The following is a 20,513-nucleotide window of genomic DNA, read 5'->3' as shown; positions in this document are numbered from 1 at the left end:
TTATTAGTTGGTAGACCCCGATGTGTATCCCACAGGTACCTATGTCGGTCTAAAAATTTACTTCCACTTTGAACCGATATTAATGAGAATAAAACTTTATTGTTTTCTGTGATTGGGATTGGAAAACATATTTTTCAGGAATCCAGTATGTAAATGTACATTACTGAGACAGCCTATGATCTTTTTTATAAAGCCTTCAAACAAGGGTTGCTTTTATCAATTGGTTGCATCCTCTTAAATAAATTGTTGAGAATCTTTCAAACTCGTTCTTGGTTGAATTTAGTAACCGACTTAATGCAGGAGGTTGAGTAATTAGAGTTTTGCTATGTTGCACTGCTTTCTCCAGCTGTGCCCCGAAATTTGATTGGGTTAGAGCGTACATAAACGTGCTCGTACAGCTGTTCAGAGTACTGAACATGTCTGCGGTTTCATGGACGACAGCCACAGGGTCATTGAAGTCCGGGAAGCTGTACGTTCCGGCGATCCAGGAGAAAAGGAAGAGCGCGGTGGCCGGAATCCACAGCATGATGAAACTAGCCGAGGCAGCAATGAGAAGAACCAGGGCTCGCCTCCGATTCTGCATCTCCGGATCCCCCAAACTCGGGCCCTCTGCCCGGTATCCCCGGCGGCCCCGATTGGCTGCCCAAACGTGTCTGACGGTCAGCAGGTTGAGCAGCACCACAGGGAGCCAACGGAGTGAAAACAGGGTTCACGCTGTAGAAGGCACTCCTAGCCTGAGATGAGTAATTTTGGCGATTATCCCGGCCTTCGCTCTGCAGGTCTCTGAGATCGTAGTAATGTCTATTCGTGAAGTAAAACGGGATGCTTCTCAAATATGTAAGGAGGTATATCGCCCCCACTACCAGAGCTGCGGATTTCCGGGTACAGTACCTTCCTTAGTACCGCTGACAGTAGATGACCAAGACGCGATCGAAGGTGAAGGACATAGTTAACCAGGCTGAGCAAAGTTCACAGCTGTGCACATGATTGAGTACAGGCCATATGCAAAGGTGTTCGCGTAAAACACGTTTCTAAAATGAGGCACTAATATATGGTTGATCAGGACAAGGAATCTGAGTGCCAGGATGTCTGCGGTGACCACCTGGATGGACCACAGTCCCTGTGTAGGAGGGTCAGCTGTGTGACTACGTTGCCTGTAATAAAGACAGATTAAGAGAGAGGTTCCATATAAACGTCATAGATGACGATGTTCTGGGGGCGGGGGGGGGGGGGGGGGGGGGGGGGATGCGGAGCGGTTTCAGGGGGGGATATGATTAAAAATTTTGCGGACGACACGAAGATTGGCTGGTTGGTTGACAGTGAGGATGAGTTTATTGCCCTCCAAGAATATATAGACTTGATGGTCAAATGGGCAGATAAGTGGCAGATGGAATTTAACCCTGAACAACGTGAGGTGACACACTTTGGAAGTACTAATTTGAAAAGGAAATATTCAATGAACGGCATGAGACTAGGAAGTTCTGAGCAAGAACGAGACCTTCGCGTGTGTGTCCATAGATCTCTGAAGGCGGAGGGACATATCAGTAGGGTGGTGAAAATGGCCTATGTGACAATTGCCTTCATCAATCGAGGCATAGATTACAATAAGTAGGTAGCAAATGTTGGAGTAGCATAGAACATTGGTGAGGCCACAACTGGAATACCGTTTTCAGTTCTATTCGCCACATTATAGGAAGGATTTAATTGCACCGGAAGGGGTGCAGAGGAGACTTACCAGGATGTTCCTAGGATGAAAGATTTGAATTATGAAGAGAGGTTGATAGACTTGGGTTGATTTCGTTGGAGCAGAGAAGACTGAGGGGCGACCTAATCGAGGTGTACAAGATTATGAGGGGCTTGGACAGGCTGGATAGGGAGCAGCTGTTTCCCTTTGTTGAGAGTTCTGTCACGAGGGGACACATGTTCAAGGTGAGTGGCAGGAAGATTACTGGAAATGTGAGGAAAATCTTTTTTACTCAGATGGTGATGAAGGTCTGGAATGCTCTGCCTGGGAGGGTGGTGGAGGCGGGTTGTCTCACATCCTTTAAAAAGTACCTGGATGAGCACTTGGCACGTCATAACCGTCAAAGTTATGGGCCAAGTGCTGGAAAATGGGGTTAGCTGGTCCGCTCAGGCGTTTCTCACGTGTCGGTGCAGGCTCGATGGGCCGAAGGGTCTCCTCTGCACTGCGTGATTCTGTGATTCTTTGATTCTATGAACTGTCACAGGAATGGTATCTGAGTTTAAAATGGAAGCAAAAGGTTTCTAAAACAAAAAAGATCCACAAGTGAATCTGGCTGTTTCACGATGCTGTTATGCAGTTGCACTGCGAGTCGCATTGTTTGCTAACTGCGCTGCCCTCATGCCAAGAAGTGGTTCTGCCTGCCAGGGACAAGAGTAACGTGCTACATAAAATTCGGTACAATATGCCAGGTATCACTTACAGGTCAGGAAATTACTGGCCAAAATCAACCAGCCAGCACTTGCATGTCCGACGATGGATGTGATATTGCAATTGGAGAGCAGTTGCTGGACACTGCCAGAACTGCTAAGAATCAGACTAGCACCAAATTTAAAATAATCAGTTGTGCTCCCAATGTGGTTCAGATTTGCTTGTAACGATCTACATATATTTACGTGCTGTGGCCTGTAACCTGCAGTCAAAAGGAAAATGCTCAGTAATTGTGACATTTTTATCGGGAATTGAGCAAAGGCCTGGGAGGACAAGACTTCCCTCGTGAATCCCCCGTGGCAAATCGTCGACCAATCTGAGTCTATTTGCCAACCAACTAGCTCCCTTTCTGATGCATCAGAAACGGTAGTTCCCTTTGAAATTCCATATCTTTGCTCCTGTCCTGATGAGTAAATGAGGAAAAGCTTCGTCAGGATGTCTTTTTGTATAACAGGACACACGTTAATTCTTTGCCGACGGTGAACGTGTCAGCGTTAGGAAATGGCCTTTTGAATCAGGCAATTGTCATAGACCTTGAGTGTTAAAGTGGGATTATTCAAAGGATAAAACTTCTGTTCATTACCAGTAATGTGCAGGGAAAGTGTAAGCAAGAGCTCTTGTTTCTTTTTTATTTATTCACGGGATGTGGGCTTCACTAGTTGGGCCAGCTTTTATTTCTCAACTCGAGATTCCATGCATAAGCTGCTGGTGAGCTCCCTTCTGGAATCGCTACAGCCTCGGAAGACAATTCCAGGAATTTTAACAGCGTCAGTGAAGGGAAAGCGATATATTTCCATTACAGGATAGTTGGGGGCCTGTAAGCGATCTTCCAGGTGGAGGTGATCCCATCTATCTGTTGCCCTTGCCCTTCCAAACGGTTTTGGCCAGGCTTTGGAAGTTGCTGTCGAAGGAGACTTTATGAATTCCTGTAGTTCATCTTGCAGATGGTGCACACTGCTGCTACTGAGCGTCAGTGGTGAAGGGAGTGAACGGCTGTGGATAGGGTGCCAGTCAAGCGGGGCTGCTTTGTCCTGGACAGTGTCAAGCTTCTTGGGAGTTGTGGGATTTACTCTCATCCAGGCAATTCCGAGTATCGCATCGCACTCCTGATTATGCCTTGTAGATGGTGGACAGGTTTGGGAAGTCCGGAGGTGAGTCATTCGTCGCACGATTCCTAGCACCGACTTGCTCTTGCAGCTAAAGGAATTATATGGCTAGTCCAGTTCATTTTCTGGTCAATGGCCTTGATGGTGATATGTTAGCATGGATCGTAGATAAGCTATCAAATGGGGAAACGGAGGACCAGGACAAAAATGATCATTCAGAGGATGGCGAAGGTATTTGTGATCCATATGAATGACTTGGGGGAAGGGAAAGACTGGATTGTAGCCAGCCTTTGCTTACGAGTCGAATATAAGCAGAAAAGCAAAGTTTAAGGAGGAAAGAAAGTGTCTGCAAAGGGATTTAGAATGGTTCTGTGAATTGTAAATAAATAAGGAAGAAGCAGTGTAATGAGAGAGAGAGAATGTGAGATGGTCTATTTCGGAGCTATATGTAAGATCGCTAGATTGTAATGGAATGGATAGATCCTGCTTCTGCAGAGTGCTGCAGTTCTGATTCCCTTGTACATGAATCACTAACGGTCAGCAGACAGGCTCAGGAATTAATTGGCAAAGAAAGTTGAATGTGGCTTTTTTTGCAAAAACGTAGGGCATACAGCATCTACCCTGTGAAACCCGATATGATTCAATGGTATCCCTCTAGTTCTTCTAAACTCCATAGAGTACAGGCCCATTCTCCATAGGCACTATTCAAAGTGCATTCCCGCCATCACCGGATATCGTCTGGAGAACCTTCCTTACACCCTTAGTTGTCAATTATATTCTTCCTTAGTTAGGGAAGCCAAAACTGCACCATTTTGCAGGTACAGCCTCAGCAAGGCTCTATGCAATTTCAGAAAGTCATCGTACCTTCTGAGAACCGCAATAGATCACTTCCACTGGTCCCACTTTATCGCTTCTGTTAGCTGCAGTCTCTGAAGTCTCCATAGTTTTGCCAATCATAATTTCCCTTTCAAAAATCCACGGTGACTCTGCCAATTCCGATCAATTTTTTCGAAGTGTTGAATTAACACATCCTTTTTAATAGATGCTAACATTCCCCTACTGCTGATGGCACACTAACAGGTCTGCAGTTCCCTGTTTCTCTCTCCCTCCATTATTTTATTCGTGTGGTTACATGTCTAACGTTCTAAACTGTTACAACCGTTGCAGAATATTCAGAATTTTGGAAGAAATTCACCCATACACTCATTACCTCTCCATCCACCTCTTTCATTAACAATCTCTTTCTGGTGCAGTTACAGGAAAGGTAGATTACCAGAGGTGACATGTAGAGAGGTTCTTAAATGCAGAGCGGTCTCGGGGTCCTATTAAGCGATTAGCAAAAGATTAGTATGCAGCTAGAGCAAACAATTCGGAAAGCTGACAGTATGTTCGCTTTTATTTCAAGGGGAATTGAACACAAAATTAGACATCATATTCTTCAGTTGTACAGGCCATTGTTGAGATATTGAAGGCATTGTGTACAGAAATTGTCTCCTTATTAAAGGAGGATGCAATACATTGGAGCAGTTCAGAGAAAATTTAACGAACTAATACGTGTAATGGCTGAGTTTCCCTATGAGGAAAACTTGGAAATAATAGGTTTGCATTCGCTGGAGCTGAGAAGAGTAAGAAGTGATTTGATTGGAACATGTGCAAAGCTGAAGGGTCTTGAAGGAATGGATGTGGAGAGGACGTTTCCTCGGCTTGGTGAATCTGGAGCAAAGGGTTACATTATAAATATATGTTGCTACACATTTGGGACAGAGATGAGGAGCAATTCTGCCCCTCAGGTGGCCGTAAGTCATTGAACCACTCCTCCTGTAATGGCTGCGGAGGCAGAGTTTTTGAACATCTATTTTACGGCCAATCTAAATAGATTCTTGACTAACAAGTAGGCGAGAGCTTATCGGGGTGAGGTGGGGGTGAGGGCGATGGTGGTGGTAGAAGGGAATATGTGGCTGCGGTTAAAATTGGATTATCCCTGATTTTATTGAACGGCGGAGGGGTTGTGAAGGGCCGAGTAGCCTACTCCTGCTCAGAATACGAATGCTCACATGCACATGAGGGAGATCGTGGACTAGTGGTGTTGTTACTGGGCTAGAAATCCAGAGAGCCCGGCTGTTGTTCGGGGGATATGCGTTAAATTGGCACCTGGTCGAATTTGAATTCTGTTAATAATCTGTAATTCAAAGCTAGTTTCAATCATGGAGAACGTCAATAAAATGTCAGAAAAGCCCATTTGATTCATTCATGGTCTTCGCAGGATTGAACCTGGAATCCTTACCTGGCCTGGGCTAAATGTGACTCCAGGCACACATCAAAGTGGTTTATTCTTAACTGCCCTTTTAAATGGCCTAGCATGTCACTCTGTTCAAGGACACTTAGGGCTGGGAAACAAGTGCTGGCCATGCCATCATCGCCCACTTAAAATAAGTCAATGAAAATAAATGTTCCTTTGAGGTTGTGACAAACACATGGAAAAATTGGGGATTATTTCTCCTCCCTCCCGCCCTTTTACCATGGCATGCCTATTTCCTCCAATAAGGAAGGCCAGAAGCTTCTCGTCTGTTTCTCGCTCCACAATACTGGCAGACCTCACGTTGTATAATAAATACTTTTATAGATTAACATTTGACATTTGTGAAGTTGTTCATCAGAGCGCTGCAATGGAGATTAATTATTCAGAATACAGCAGCAACCAATGTCTATGTACGCAGAATACTACAGCGAGAAACAAATCTAAATAAACAGAACATCCCATTTGCAAAGAAAGTTTAGTTAAACACTGACCGTAACAAATCAAGTATTTAACCACCATAATAGAGGAAACAAAACATTCAACAGGACACTCTGGCATAGAAGTTCAATATAAACAGTGCATTATAGCAACATCAAGTTAAACAGGAAACATGACAAATAGGGTCTACTTAAGAAAGACACTACTGCAATTATACGCTAGTTAAACGACAGACGATGGCAAATAATTTATTCAAACAGCGCACTACAGCACGTAGAGTCTGTTCAAACCAGTACAATCAATAGAGTAAATTTACACAGAATATTGTATCAGACATAGTCTATTCAAACGGCGATCGCAAATTGAGACTCTTTAAACAGGCCTCTATTACAAATTGAGTCATTTCAAAGAATGGACTGTAGCAAATGTAATCAATTAGTGTCCATTTAAACAACAAACTTTAGCAAATAGAGTCTACTTCAACAGCTCACTAGAGCAAATAAGGTATATTTAAGCATCAGAATATAGCAAATAGATTCTACTTAAACAGTACACTGTAACAAATAGGCTCTATTAAAATAGCACTCTTGCAAAAAGAACTATTTAAACAGCACACTGGAGCAAATAGTCTATAGTCTACATAAACAGCACACTATTACAGAGTCTAATTAAACAGCAGACTATAGCGAATAACATTTATTTAACAAGAGCGCTATAGAATATAGAGTCTATTCAAACAGCACACTGTAACAAATGGAGTCTATTTAAACAGTACACTTCAGCAAATAGAGAGCTTTCAAACAGCACACTGCAGCAAATAGAGTCTATTTAAGCAGCACAAAATATGGTAAATAGAGTCTATTTAAACAGTACACTGCAGCAAATAGAGTGCATTTAAACAGCAAACTATAGGAAAGAAATTTTATTTAAACCGTACACTGCAGCAAATAGACTATATTTAAACAACAAACTATAGGAAATAGAGGGGTTGGGGGGGTAGGCGGGGGGGGAAATCGAATTACGCTAAAAGGCAGAGATGGGTGGAAATAAATTTCAAAATAATGGAAATAGTTGGGAAAGGAAAAATCTATATAAATATTTGGAAAAAAATCGGGATCGGAAAGTGGTTGGGTTTGGCGGAGAGAGTTCGTGATCTAAAATTGTTGAATTCAATATTCAGTCCGGAAGGCTGTAAAGTGCCTAGTCGGAAGATGAGGTGCTTTTCCTCCAGTTTGCGTTGAACTTCACTGGAACAATGCAGCAAGCCAAGAGCAGACATGTGGGCATGAGATCGGGGTGGATTGTTGAAATGGCAAGCGAGAGGGAGGTCTGGGTCATTCTTGTGGACAGTCCGAATATGTTCTGCAAAGCGGTCACTCAATCTGCGTTAGGACTCTTCAATGTAGACGAAACCGCATTGGGAGCATCAAATGAAGTAGACTAAATTGGGGGAAGTGCAAGTGAAATGCTGCTTGACTAGAAAGGACTGTTTGCGCACGTGGACGGTGAGGAGAGGGGAAGTAAAGGGGCAGGTGTTGCACTTTCTGCGTTTGCATGGGAAGGTGTCTCCTGCCTCTTCCTGTAACCCTGAGCACCCTTCGTTTTCAGAGAGCAGTCCAATTCCATTTTGAATGCTTTAATTGAAACTCATTCAGCCGACTCTCAGGTAATTCGTTCAACCCCCTAACCGCTGCCTGCATGATATATTTTTTTGCACATCTGTTTTAGAACATTTTTCCAGTTACTTTAAATCCGCGTCTACTCGGTCTCAGCCATGGGGCAAGTTGGAGCAGCTTCTGCTCAAGTATTCTGTCCAACCTCTCATGAGTTGGAATACCTCTATCAAATCTCCTCCCAACCTTCACAACGCCAACGCAAACTGTCCCAAATTCTCCAACCTATCTTCTTCACAGGAGTTCCTCATCCCTGGAAACATTTTCGTGAATAATTGTTGCACTCTCTCCAATGCCTTCATATCTTTCATAAAGTGCAAAGCCAGCACTGGACGTAATACTCCTGCTAACGCCGGAAAAGTGATCGATACAAATTGATCAAATTCTCCTTGCTCTTGTAACCCATGCTACTATTAACAAAGCCCACTACACTTCATGCATTATTAGCAGCTCCCTCAATCTGTCCTGCCACATTCAATGGACTTATTTAACTATACACACAGACCACTCTGCTCCTGCACGCCCCCTATGTGAGTACACTTTATACTGCTTATCCATGCTGTCCTTGCCAACATAAATAACTTCACATGTCTTCACATTGAACTTGATCTGCTACCAGTCCTCCCAGTCCAGCACCTTGCCTATGCTCTTCCCAATATCTTCATGAACCTCCTCAAACATCACAATGCTTCCTATTGTCGTTTCATTCATAATTCTGAGATCTTGCTCAGTGCACCAAGGCCTAGGTCACGAATATATATAGCGGCAAAAAGAGGCGTTGCGACACTGACCGCTGACGACCTCTACTACAATCTTTCTTCCACCCAAATATAGTGCATTATGAGCAGGCTCTGCTTTCTGTCACTTGGCGTTTTTTTTTTACCCATGCGGCTCTTTTGTTCCATGAGCAATAACATTGCTCAGAAGCCAGTTGCGCTGCATTCCATAACTTGCTCCTTAGAAGGCTCGTGCACCACATCAACATCGTTACACATATCAACCCCCTCTGGTGGTGCCTCTTCATAGCATCCAGGCAAGTTGTTTAAACACGATTGTCACTTAGGAAAGACAGGCTGGGTTTCTTTCATTAACTCACATTTGTCCATGAAGTTATTGCTTTTGTCCAGAATCATTGTTTGCAGAAATTTCCTCAATATCGAAGCTAAGCTAGCAATTGCGGTGTTTTCCTGTACATCCATTCTTGAGCAGGTTTCCCATTTTCTAGTCCTCTCACCCCTCCAGGAGTCTGAAAACAGAAAACAAATATGCCTGCTGCACTCGCAATGTATGCTCTAACTTCCCTCACTATCCTTGAATACATCACATCCGGTCCTGGTTTACTATTGTATATATTTGCAGGCAACCTAACGAATACATGGTCCTTACCAATTGAAATCCCTTCTCGTGTCTGAATGACTTCCTGTTTCAGCACTGCCTGGCTAGAAGGCTGTTCATTGATAAAGGCAGTTGCAAATGTTCATTCAATACATTCAAAATGCCCTCTGCCCACTGCCTGTGTAAATTACTTTTTGTCCCTCATCGGCCCCACTCATCCCCTCGAAAATATTTTACTATTTAAAATCCTAAAGAGGAATTTGGCCATTCTGTTTTGCTGGCCGATTGTCTCTTTTCACATTGCCTCTTTTCCATCAAATAGTTGCCCTCTGAGACTTCCACTTTCACCCTTTTTCTGAGTGGCATTTCTTAGTTCATAGCTCCTAAGTACACTTTTCTTCTCTAGCATAATTTAAGTCTATTTTGCAAACCTGGATGATTAGGATTCTTTTTGCCCTACCTTCATAATTCGAGGCAGATAGACTGTGCCTTAGCTATCTCTTCTTTGAAGAGAGGTTGGCTAAATTGGGGTTATTTTTCTTGCAACAAAGAAGGCTTGGAGGTGACTAGATTAAGGTGTACAAAATTATGAGGGTAATAGATAGAGTGGACAGAATAAAATCGTCTCCCTTGGTGGAGAACTTTAGAAACAGGTGACATAGATGCAAGGTAAGTTGTTGAATGTGTAGGGGGAACTTGAGGAAGAACATTTTTATGCAGAGGGTGGTGCGTGTCTGGAATTCGCTGCCCAAGTTGGCGACAGAGGCAGAAACTCTAAACTCTTTTAAAAGGTGCATGGATCTGCACCTTTAGTGCTATAACCTGCAGGGCTATCGGCTGGCTGCAGGGAGGTGTGATTAGAAATGTCACATGGGTGTCCTCGGGCTGGCATGGACAAGATGAGCCGGATGTCCTCCTTCTGTGCTGTAACATTTCTAAGGTTCCAAGGCAGCCCATTGTTTAGCCATCGATTTCCCTTCAAACCGTTGACTGCAGTTTGTACAGCTCAGACCAGCTCTGAGCCCGTTGAAGACGTCTTCCCCCAGTCAATTAATCTTACTCCTGGTTGTGCTCTGTCCTTTTAAATACGCAGCCTAAAACTTATGATTTAATGATCACTGTCGCCTAAAATGTTGTCCCATTTGTAGTTCATTCTCTTGGCCCATCTGATTCCTAAAAAACAGGTCGAAAAATGTCTCCTTTATTGTTTGGCTGGAGCCACTCTACCACAGAACATTATCCATCATGCACGTGGTGCCCCTTACCTCTCTTTATACTACCATTATCCCAGTCCATATTTGTAAAATTAAAGTCAACAATTTTAGATGCTCTTCCATTTCCACCTCTCTGTATTTTACTCGCTAATTTGTTCCAATATATTATTCCCATTAGCTGATGCATATAGACTGTTCCGAAAAATGAAAGTACACCTATTCCGTTCCACAGTTCTCACCATATAGTTTATGTCCGTGACATCCTCCTTCTCCAGCACCGCAATGCTCTCCTTAATCAATACCTCCAACCTGCCTATTTCTTACTTCTCTCCTATCTGTTCTGAACACTGTTTATCGCGGAATATTAGAACCATAACCCTGCCCTTCTTTGAGCCAGGTTTCTGTTATAGCCACAACATTACAAAATTACATTGTAATCTGCATCTGTATCTCACCAGTCGCACTTGCCACATTCCAGAATACACATACATGCACAGTAACTCAAGTTTAGATTTTATTACTTTCCCCTTCCTCTGACCCCACCAGGTAACTTTCTGTTCCATCTTCTACTGACATCTGCCTCTGCCAATATTTTCTGCACCTTGGTGTTCCTTTCTGATAACATCTCTTAATTCCTGCACACCTGCCAATTAAGCATGAACCCTCCCCAATAGCACTAGTAAAACTCCTCAAGGAGAACTCAGTCCTGGCTCTGTTAGGTGTAACCAGTCCAGCTTCTAAAGCACCAAACCCTCCACTGCATATCCCAATGTCCCAATAATGTAACATCCTCAATCATGCACCATATTTCCAGCCCCACACACATCTGCTTTATCCTTCTGTGTCTACCCTCACTTGCACGTGGTGCCTGGGAATATACTATTCGAGGTACTGTTTGCTAAATTCCCCCTTGGAAAATTAAATTCTGATGGCAGGAACGCATCCCTCTTTGTGCTTAAGCAAATGTGTCAACGTGTCACAAGGCTGTTGTTTGTCCACCGCACGGCCATTTACCTACCACCACTACTCCCACCCTCTCCGGTTGTTCGGTAGCTACCCTGTCATATCATTGACCCTGGCACCAGAGGGGCAACGCATCGTCCTGGATTCACTCTGCAGCGTCAGAAAGGCCTATCTATCCCCATTACTATTGAATAACCTATCACCATTGCCCTTCGTTACATCCTTGTGATATTCTCGACAGCTGAGCCATGCACAATGCGATGAACTGGCCCTGTCTACAATTCTCAAATGAAACACCTCTCTCATCAGTAATCAGATCTGAATGCTATTTGAAACATCGTGTGCACACATGGAAATCCCTAAACTGCCTGCCTGTTTTTACTGCTCAGTCTGGTGGTCAGCCAGCATCTCCCTTTCCGAATACCCTCAAATTATGTTGTTGCCTTATCTATAAGTTATCGGCCACGAAGCATTCAATCTCACGGATGCACCAAATTGACCCCAGCTGCTGCTGAAGTTCTGAAGCTCGGAGCGAAAGCTGCTGCGGCTAACGGCACTTCCTTCACTAATGGTTATCCAGGGAAGGGGAAGTGCCCTGTAGTTACCACACAGCACAGCATGTGCACTCTAAAGGTTGCAAAAGCCGTGCCTTTCATTTATGAAAATGTCAATAACCATGCGACAGTCCTGAAACATTAATATTGATGGTAAACATTTACCTATACTAATACAGCTTAGAACTACTAACAAACCTTCTCAATAGTCATTTAAATTACTAATACTCAAAAACCTTACGAATATTTCATACACCTTAATGCTAGCAACAAACCATACTTTAAAAATCACTTAAACCATAAGGAGCACCAGATAATACTTTAATTTTGATATATAGGGAATATTCCAAATTCCTGAATCCCAGTGATATCACAGGAAGACATTTGTTTCTGAAGTAGGTCTCTGAAACCACAGCCTGGATTGCCCTACCGCGATTTTTCTCCCTGGTCTGTCACGCTCACTCTCTCTCCTTTAAGTCCAGCTGTATCACTGAAGTCCCGGTTTCTATCTCTTTCTTGCTCCTTTCAGCACCATAGCATCTCTATATCCTCTCTCTCATTCTCATTCTCTCTCCCTCTTACATTATCTCTCTCTCTCTCCGTCTCTCTCTATTTATCTCTCTCTCTCTCTCACTGTTTTATTTGATTTTATCTAACATGTCTTCTAGATAGCTGCATTGTTCCACTCTGACATGTAATGAGCTGCGAGGATTATTCCATGTTCATCAGCAGGTACACACACTGAATGCAAAAGGTGAGTTCGTCTATTAGTTCTGTGTGAGGCCTCTGCTTTCAACAATGTATCGAAACATGCAATGAGAAGACAACGAAGCAGCAAATCATGTAAAAACAGCCTTTCAAGCTCATAGTCACTTGATTTTTTTTAAAGTACAATTTTTCTTCTGAGGCCAGGTGTTTCTTTGCCTAATGACCTTACGTCATAACTTAATTTCAGAGCTTCTCCGCCTCCTCTGTTTTTTTCTATCTTTCCGAAACATTATGCAGCCTGCAATATTAATTTCCCAAACTCGATCACCTTCTCCCTTCCAGTCCCAGTCGGCTTCACTTTAAGTGCATCCCCGGCCGTTGCCTCGGACGCTGCTTCGGCCTTTCCCTTTGAATTTCGAAATCTCCGTTCACCTGGTGAGAACGGCATTCATTGCACAGTCCTAATTACCCTTGAGTAGGTGGTACTGAGTTGTCGTCTTCAACCGCTGCAGACTCTGAGTTATACGTACACCCAGAGTGCTGTTACGAATGGAATTCTAAGAATTCGCCACACTAAATTACCCGGTACTAGATCTAAGATGGAATTACCAGCATCATGATGCTATCACGGTACCTCTGCATTTCCCTTTTGATTTCTAAATCTCTGTCACCTGAACACCCTTCCAACCCCACAACACCCAAAAAAAACCCCACCCACCACCCGCCACACCTCCACCCGCACATTTTGTTCTTTGCAGAACACCTTGGTCTAGGAAGTTGTCGCGCAAACTTTCGACAAATGCAACTCCTGGACAGTTCTTGTCAATGTGTTTGTCCCATTCTATAAGAAGATTTAATTCACAATATTCTGTAATTGCCTTTGTAACAATCTCCAACAATGTATTGTTTAATGTTCATTCCAAAGGACTAAGCATTGCCCTACAAAATATCCCCGCCGGCATTTCCTGGCTGCCGCTGTTCCAAATTTCCAACAATCCTAGTTCTAATTTAAGTTCCTCTAGGGCCAGATAGTTTCTCCCTCAGGACGTTACGTCATCATTTACTGTCAGAGCTATTCCTTTTCCTTTGCTATTAGGTTTTTCCGAAATATTGTGCATACTGTAATATGCAATTCTCAACCTTGATCACCTTGTCCCTTCCATTCACACTCTGCTTCACTTTTCCTGCATCTCACACCATTGAATTGTCTCAGCCTTTCTCTTTGAATTCCGAAATTTCTCTTCACCCAGAACCAGGTCCCCTCCTTCTATTTACTTACAGCCCTTTTCATAGACCGACATACACGATTGGCCTTGTTAAATGGGCCAGAGTCAGTTTAAAATGGAGCCCATTCAACCGAATCGATGCCTCTCCCCTGAATGTTGGTGCTCTGGAGACATGAAGGAAATCCCCATTCTTCTCCCAGCACACCTTGAGCCAAACATTTGATATTCTAATCTGATGAGTAACACTGATTGAGGGGAATAACTCTGTGCTTCTGTGTTTTGATTTGGAAATAAGCTTCCCAAAAATTCTCAGCAGAACAACAATCCTGATTCAACATATGTTTTTCACACTTGAACCACTCCTCTCTCCTGATGTACCGATTATGCATTCCACTCCACTGGAGTGCTGGTATATCGCTCCTCTACCCTGGTGTACAGGTGCATTACTCCTCTTCCCTGGTGCACCTGGCATATCACTCTTCTCCACTGGTGAGCAGTTATATCACCTCTCACCTCTGGTGCCCTTGGCATATCACCCCTCTGCCCTAGTGAGCAGTTATATCATTCCTCACATCTGGCGTAACTGCCATATCTCTCCTCTCTCCTGGTGCACAGGTATATCACCCCTCACTTCTGGCGTACCTGTCATATCACTACTCTCCCTTGGTTTTACTCGTATAACACCCTTCTCCCCTGGTGCATACGTATATAACACCTCCCCTCGGTGTACCTGGCATATCACCCCTCACCATTGTTGTGACGCTATAGCACTCCTCAATGCTGCTGTGAAGGTATATAACTCCCTCCCCGGTTTCACCGCCATATCACTCATCTCCACTGGAGCACTGGTATATCATTTCACTGCACTGATATACTGGTAAACCTCTCCTCCCCCCTGGAGTTCCGTCATTTCACTCCTCACCTCTGGTGTACCGCGAATCTCATTCCATTCCGCTGCTGTAAATTTATTTCTCTCCTTTCCCCTGGTGTGCCAGTTTGTCATTCCTCTCCACCTGAGTACTGGCACATTGCTCCTCTTTCCTGATTCTCAGGTATACAACTCCCTCTCCAGCTGCGCTGGCAAATCGCTCTTCTCCACTGGTGTACCGTTATTTCACTCCTCTCCATTGGTGAAACAATATACACCTCCTCATCCCTGCTGTACTTGTTACAGAACTCCTAACACCCTTGAGAGCCGTCCTATCTCTCCTCTCCGCTTATGCACTACTATATCACTCACCTCCCTTGGTGTACGTAGCTCATCACTCCGCTCCCCTTGTGTACCGTTATATCAATCCTCTCCCCTGGCGTACATGTAAATCGCTCCTTACCACTGGTGTACAGGCATATTGCTCCTTTCCCCGGTGTAGAGTTATAACACTGCGCTCCCTTAGTGAAAAGGTACACTGCTCCATTCCCCTTTTCTACCTGGGATATCACTCCTATCGCCAGGTGTACAGTATTATCACTACTCAACATTGGCGTACCGGAAATTCACTCCTCTCCGCTGTTGTACGGGTATATCGCTCACCTTTGCAGTTGTGCTGAATAATCACTCCTCTCCGCTGTTGTACGGGTATATCGCTCAACTTTGCTCTTGTGCCAAAATATCACTCCTCTCCCCTCGTGTGACACTATATCACTGACATCGCGTGGTGAACGTCGTACCGCACTCCGCTTCCCCGTTGCAATGGCATATCATTCACTCCCTTCTTCAGATAAGGGTTCCATCACATTCTCTCATTTCCTTCACCTGCATCACATCTTTACCGAAGATGCCACTTTCCAAACACAGAATTCAGATATGTCTTCCTTCTTCCTTAACCGGGGTTTACCACCAACAGTGGTTGACAGTAAACTCAAATGTGTGTGACCCATCTCCCATGCATCCCCCCACACATATTCCTCTCCCCCCCAGAGCCACGGAAGAGGCCCCCCTTGTGCTCATTTTTCACCCCGCCAGCCTCCACATTCAAAGGATCATCGCCCGCCATTTCCGCCATGCCCAGCATGATGCCACCAGAAGAGACATCTTTCCTTCACACGACTTGTCGGCAAACCATAGGTACTGTTCCCTCCAGGACACCCTGGTGCACACCTCTATCACCCCCAAAATACCATTACATTCGAAGGCAGCTTCGCATGCAATAGAAGGAGGTGCAAAAACTGCCCCTATTCTTCCCCCATCCGCAACGTCCAAGGACCAAAGTACTCATTTCAGGTGAAGCAGCCCTTCACTTGCACGTCCCTAAATTTGGTCCACTGCATTCGCTGTTCCCAATGTGGCCAATTCTGCTTTGGACATACCGAACGCAGACTGGGTGACTGCTTCGTGGAACAGCTTCAGTCCCTCGGCAAGCATGGCCCAGGCATCCCTGTCGCTTGCCATTTTAACACAACATACTGCTCTCATGCCCACATGTCTGCCCTTGGCCTGCAGCATTGTTCCAGTGAAGCTCAACACACACTGGGGAACAACACCGCATATTCTGAATCCACCCTTTACAGCCTTCCGGAATTAGCATTGAGTTCAACAACTTCAGACCTTTAACTGCCTCCTCCAAACTCACCCTTTTTTGATTCCCTTCCTTCAATATTCATTTCACTATTTTATTACTGATTTCATTCCCGTTATTTTTATAATTGTTGTCAGTAAATTTGTTTCAATTTTTATTTGTTGTTTTATCCCCAGCTTTTTTCATGTTTACGATATTTTTCTTCCCACCACCCTCCCCTCACTCGATGGCACCCCCATCAACGACACCTATCACTTGCTCAGATGTTATTCCTAGACTGCTTACCCTGGTCCACCTATTATCATATCCTGCTTTCTACCCTAATGGGGCCATTAGCACCTCCTTTAGCCAGTATCACCACGATCATTTGACCCTTCCTTTTTGAAATTTTCTGCAATCTCTCCTTTCCCTCCACCTATCGCTGACCTTTAATCGAGCTTCTCCTGTTCCACCCCTCTTAAACAGTATATTTTTCATCACATTTCTATTTCCCTTGACAGCTGAATGAGGGTCTTACGGACCCCAAACTTTAACTCTGTCTTCCTCTCCACAGATGTTGACAGGTGTTGAGATTTCCAAGCATTATTTATATTTGTGCCATGTTTACATCGTCATGAAACACGTTGCTTCATTAACATAAACATTAACTGTTTACTCTGCTCTCTGCAACATGTCGATATCTCCTTGTCTAAAATTCACCGCCATGTCTCTGGTCCCTTGTCAATATCTGTGTTGCCCTTTGTTAACCAGTAACATATTAAGAGTCCCTGGCCTAACACTTCCCCCAATGCGAATAGCCCTTGTCCCGCGCTCAGCCTAACGCTTCCATTTGTCTCATAGCCCATGCGTATAGCCATTTGTCAAGCCCCTCTAAACAGCCCCGTGTAAGACCCACCATCTGAATATCCCTTGACTAAACCACCACCACCCAGTGACCAGCCGTGCCCCTATTTCCCTGTATGCACATCCCCTTATCTAAAACTCACCCACCTGAACATCCCTTTAATCAATCACTCCACATGTGAACAGCCATTGTCTAATCCTCCCCCGCATACATGTGAGCAGCCCTGTACATAACCACCCATTTGAACAGCCCCCTGCCCACAACTGCCTCATGTGAACAGTCATTGTCAATCCACCAATTTAACAAAGACTTGTCTAATCACTCCAGCATGTGAAGCACCACTTGTCTAACCCACATGCGAACAACACTAGTTTAACCTCCCCACCCATGTGAAAAAATCCTTGCCTAAAGCATCGCTCATGTGAACATGCTCTCGATGCCGGGTGCGCTGCCCTTTGCAATAACATTGGTGCTCGGAACTTTGTCCTGTCACTCACCGTTGTAAAATGATCTCAGATAGTGAAGTTGGAACAATATCATTCGCATTCTATGAGGACAGTGTGTTATGACAGCCCAGAATTGATAAAGAATTGAAGTAAGAATGAGTGACTGGTCGGCTTCCATCTTTCCTCTGATTCAAAAGCATTTTTCTTCAAGTCTGTTCGTGCCAAACGCCGAGCTTGATTTTGTCAGGCAATGGCTGATTTTTTCATCTAGTTAGCGGTCTTGGAGAAATTACATCCAAGTTAGTAAACCTTCCGTACAGAAAAGTAACCTGTGTTATTCATATTGGCAGTTATATCTTAGAGCAGGTGGCCAGCAGCGGGCTTATACCCGATTTCTCTATCTTCAGAGATATTGTCAGTCCAAAGCATTTTGATTCTAGGCAGAGCTGTTAGGAAGCAGCTGAATTTCTCCGGAGTATGACCCATGAGGGTGCATTGGTCAGAAAATAAGACTTCCCTCAGTAAATATTTAGTAGACTCTGTGCAAGAGTTTTGCTTTGACTCGTTGAAAAGCTTGCCGTCTACTCTGAAATGAATGGGTAATCTTGTGCCAAGATCTTCGAGCGCATACTGGAGAATGGCGAGAAGAATACGGCAAGCAGAACTAGAACCATTGCTCAGCCGGGCTTGATGCTGTTCGTGACAGGAAAGACGTCCACTGACGGGCCATGTTGCGTTAAGTTTATCAGTATTCTTTCGTCAAAAGAGTGAATGAAATTGACCATTTTTTCAGGGCTCCCATATATTTAAGACTGGGTTGTATAGTTTTTTCCAAAAGGGAGATTTGGGGAATGAGGATATGTCTCTGTGGATTGTGTATGTGTGATGTAGTAGGTAGTGTGGCGGGGGGGAGGGATGGTGGTTGCCCGTGTGGGACGGTATTTGGAGGGGGTGTGGGGGGCGGGGTGGGAATGGTAAAGTGGATTTGGGGCCCCGATCAGATAAACCGTGATCTTATTCAATTGCAGAGGAGGGTCAAGAGGCCGAATGACCTAAACCTGTCCTTCGTTCTTGTGCTGCTGGTATTTACATGATTTGCAATCCAAAATAACACACCGAGCAGCCGTCGATTCCGGTTCATTACAATGAGGGTCTCCATTTCCAAATGAATGGCTGAAGAAAGTATATGAAGGCCAAATTTTAAATGTTCCCCGTGGACTATTCCCCCAATGTTGTCCTCTAGTTATCTTATTCAAAAATATTATTGTCCATCCAGCCCATGGGAGTGGTTGAGAGTAGGAACAATGGAAGAGACAGGTGATCGTTCCTGAAGGTGTCTGGCTAATTTTTTTGAACATTTTATTTTGAAGTGTTTCTGCTGAGGAAGCAATAACCTTCTCCTCGCAGTTTTTGTTGGAATTCACGTAACCACCAACACCAAACCTCAGGTCATATGGTTGCAATTTTACTTTCCAGATGGAATGATCAAATTTCTGTGCTACGCCATAGAATGCAGGCCAAGTCAACGACGGAAGGGTCAGTGCCAGAGAAATCCACGGGACAACCAGGGCAGGTTATGTCTTCCCTCTGAAAACTTCTATTTCACAGACAAGCATCACACATATGCCCTGTTGGGACTTAGAATAGGTGCCGAAACACAAACCATTGGTGAACAACTATACTTTCCCCACTATTTCTACCGGAGGTTCAGGCGCATTGAGTGTCCTAGATTTGTTTTTTATCTATAGAATTAGCGGTTTCTTTCCCAATATTGCTTTGTTGGTCAATCATTTCCCGACCTGATCAACACATTTAGTATTTGCTTGTTATTCGCTAACATACAGCCCCTTCCATTGTTATGCCGCAGACATCGTTCCAATATTTGACTTTTCACATTCAAGCATTCACATTTCATAATGTTAACCTGGGAGGAAAGAGACTGACATAACCTGTTTGTTCACTGACTGAAACTAATTTATTTCTTCAGGGAGCATGAATGCGCTAATGAACATGTATCTGCTGTATAAATGAGAGTTGCTCTGATCGGATCACCTCATGTTTCCAACAGACTCAGTGTACGTGGTTCAACAGGAAATGGCTCTTCTCACACTGAATAGGATTTCCTTTTCTTCATCAGTTACTGGCCATTTATAAACCTATTCACGAAGTTCTCGTTATTCTAAGTAAGTTTATTTTTATACTCCCAGACTAAAGATACATTTCTGTGTCTAATTCCATTCATGGATGTGGGTGTACCGAGCTAGGGCATCATTTATTGCCCATCCCTAATTGGCCTTGAGAATGTGGTTTGAGCTGTTTTTGAACTACTGCAGGCTGTGCGGTGCATGTACAGTCACAGTGCTGTTTGCTGGTGGGTGCTAGTTTCAGAGATTTGACGCAGAGTGAAGGAAGGGCGATACATTTCAAATCAGGACGATGAGTGGTTTGGAGGGGAGACTACAGGTGGTGGTTTTCACTTGTGTACATGGCCCTTTTATTTCTAGATAGGTTTGGAAGTTTATCTGCAAGAACTCATTGCTGCAGAAGGTAGCGGCTTTTCTTTATTCCTTGCCACCAATGGTCTGCTGCCAGTTTGACTCTGATGTTACTTTTTTAATTACTGTGGAATCTCCTTTGGACCCTACGGTAATTGTATTCCGTTAATTTGTTTTCTGAAATGTATTTAAAGGAGACGGGGATTTCTATGTTTCAGCTCACACGTTCCATTCCATCTTGTTT

This window comes from Cetorhinus maximus, unplaced genomic scaffold (assembly GCF_964194155.1).
Source record: "Cetorhinus maximus unplaced genomic scaffold, sCetMax3.hap1.1 HAP1_SCAFFOLD_58, whole genome shotgun sequence".
Classification (NCBI taxonomy): Eukaryota; Metazoa; Chordata; class Chondrichthyes; order Lamniformes; family Cetorhinidae; genus Cetorhinus; species Cetorhinus maximus.
The sequence above is the reverse complement of the archived record's forward strand: the minus strand, read 5'-3'. Positions refer to the sequence as shown.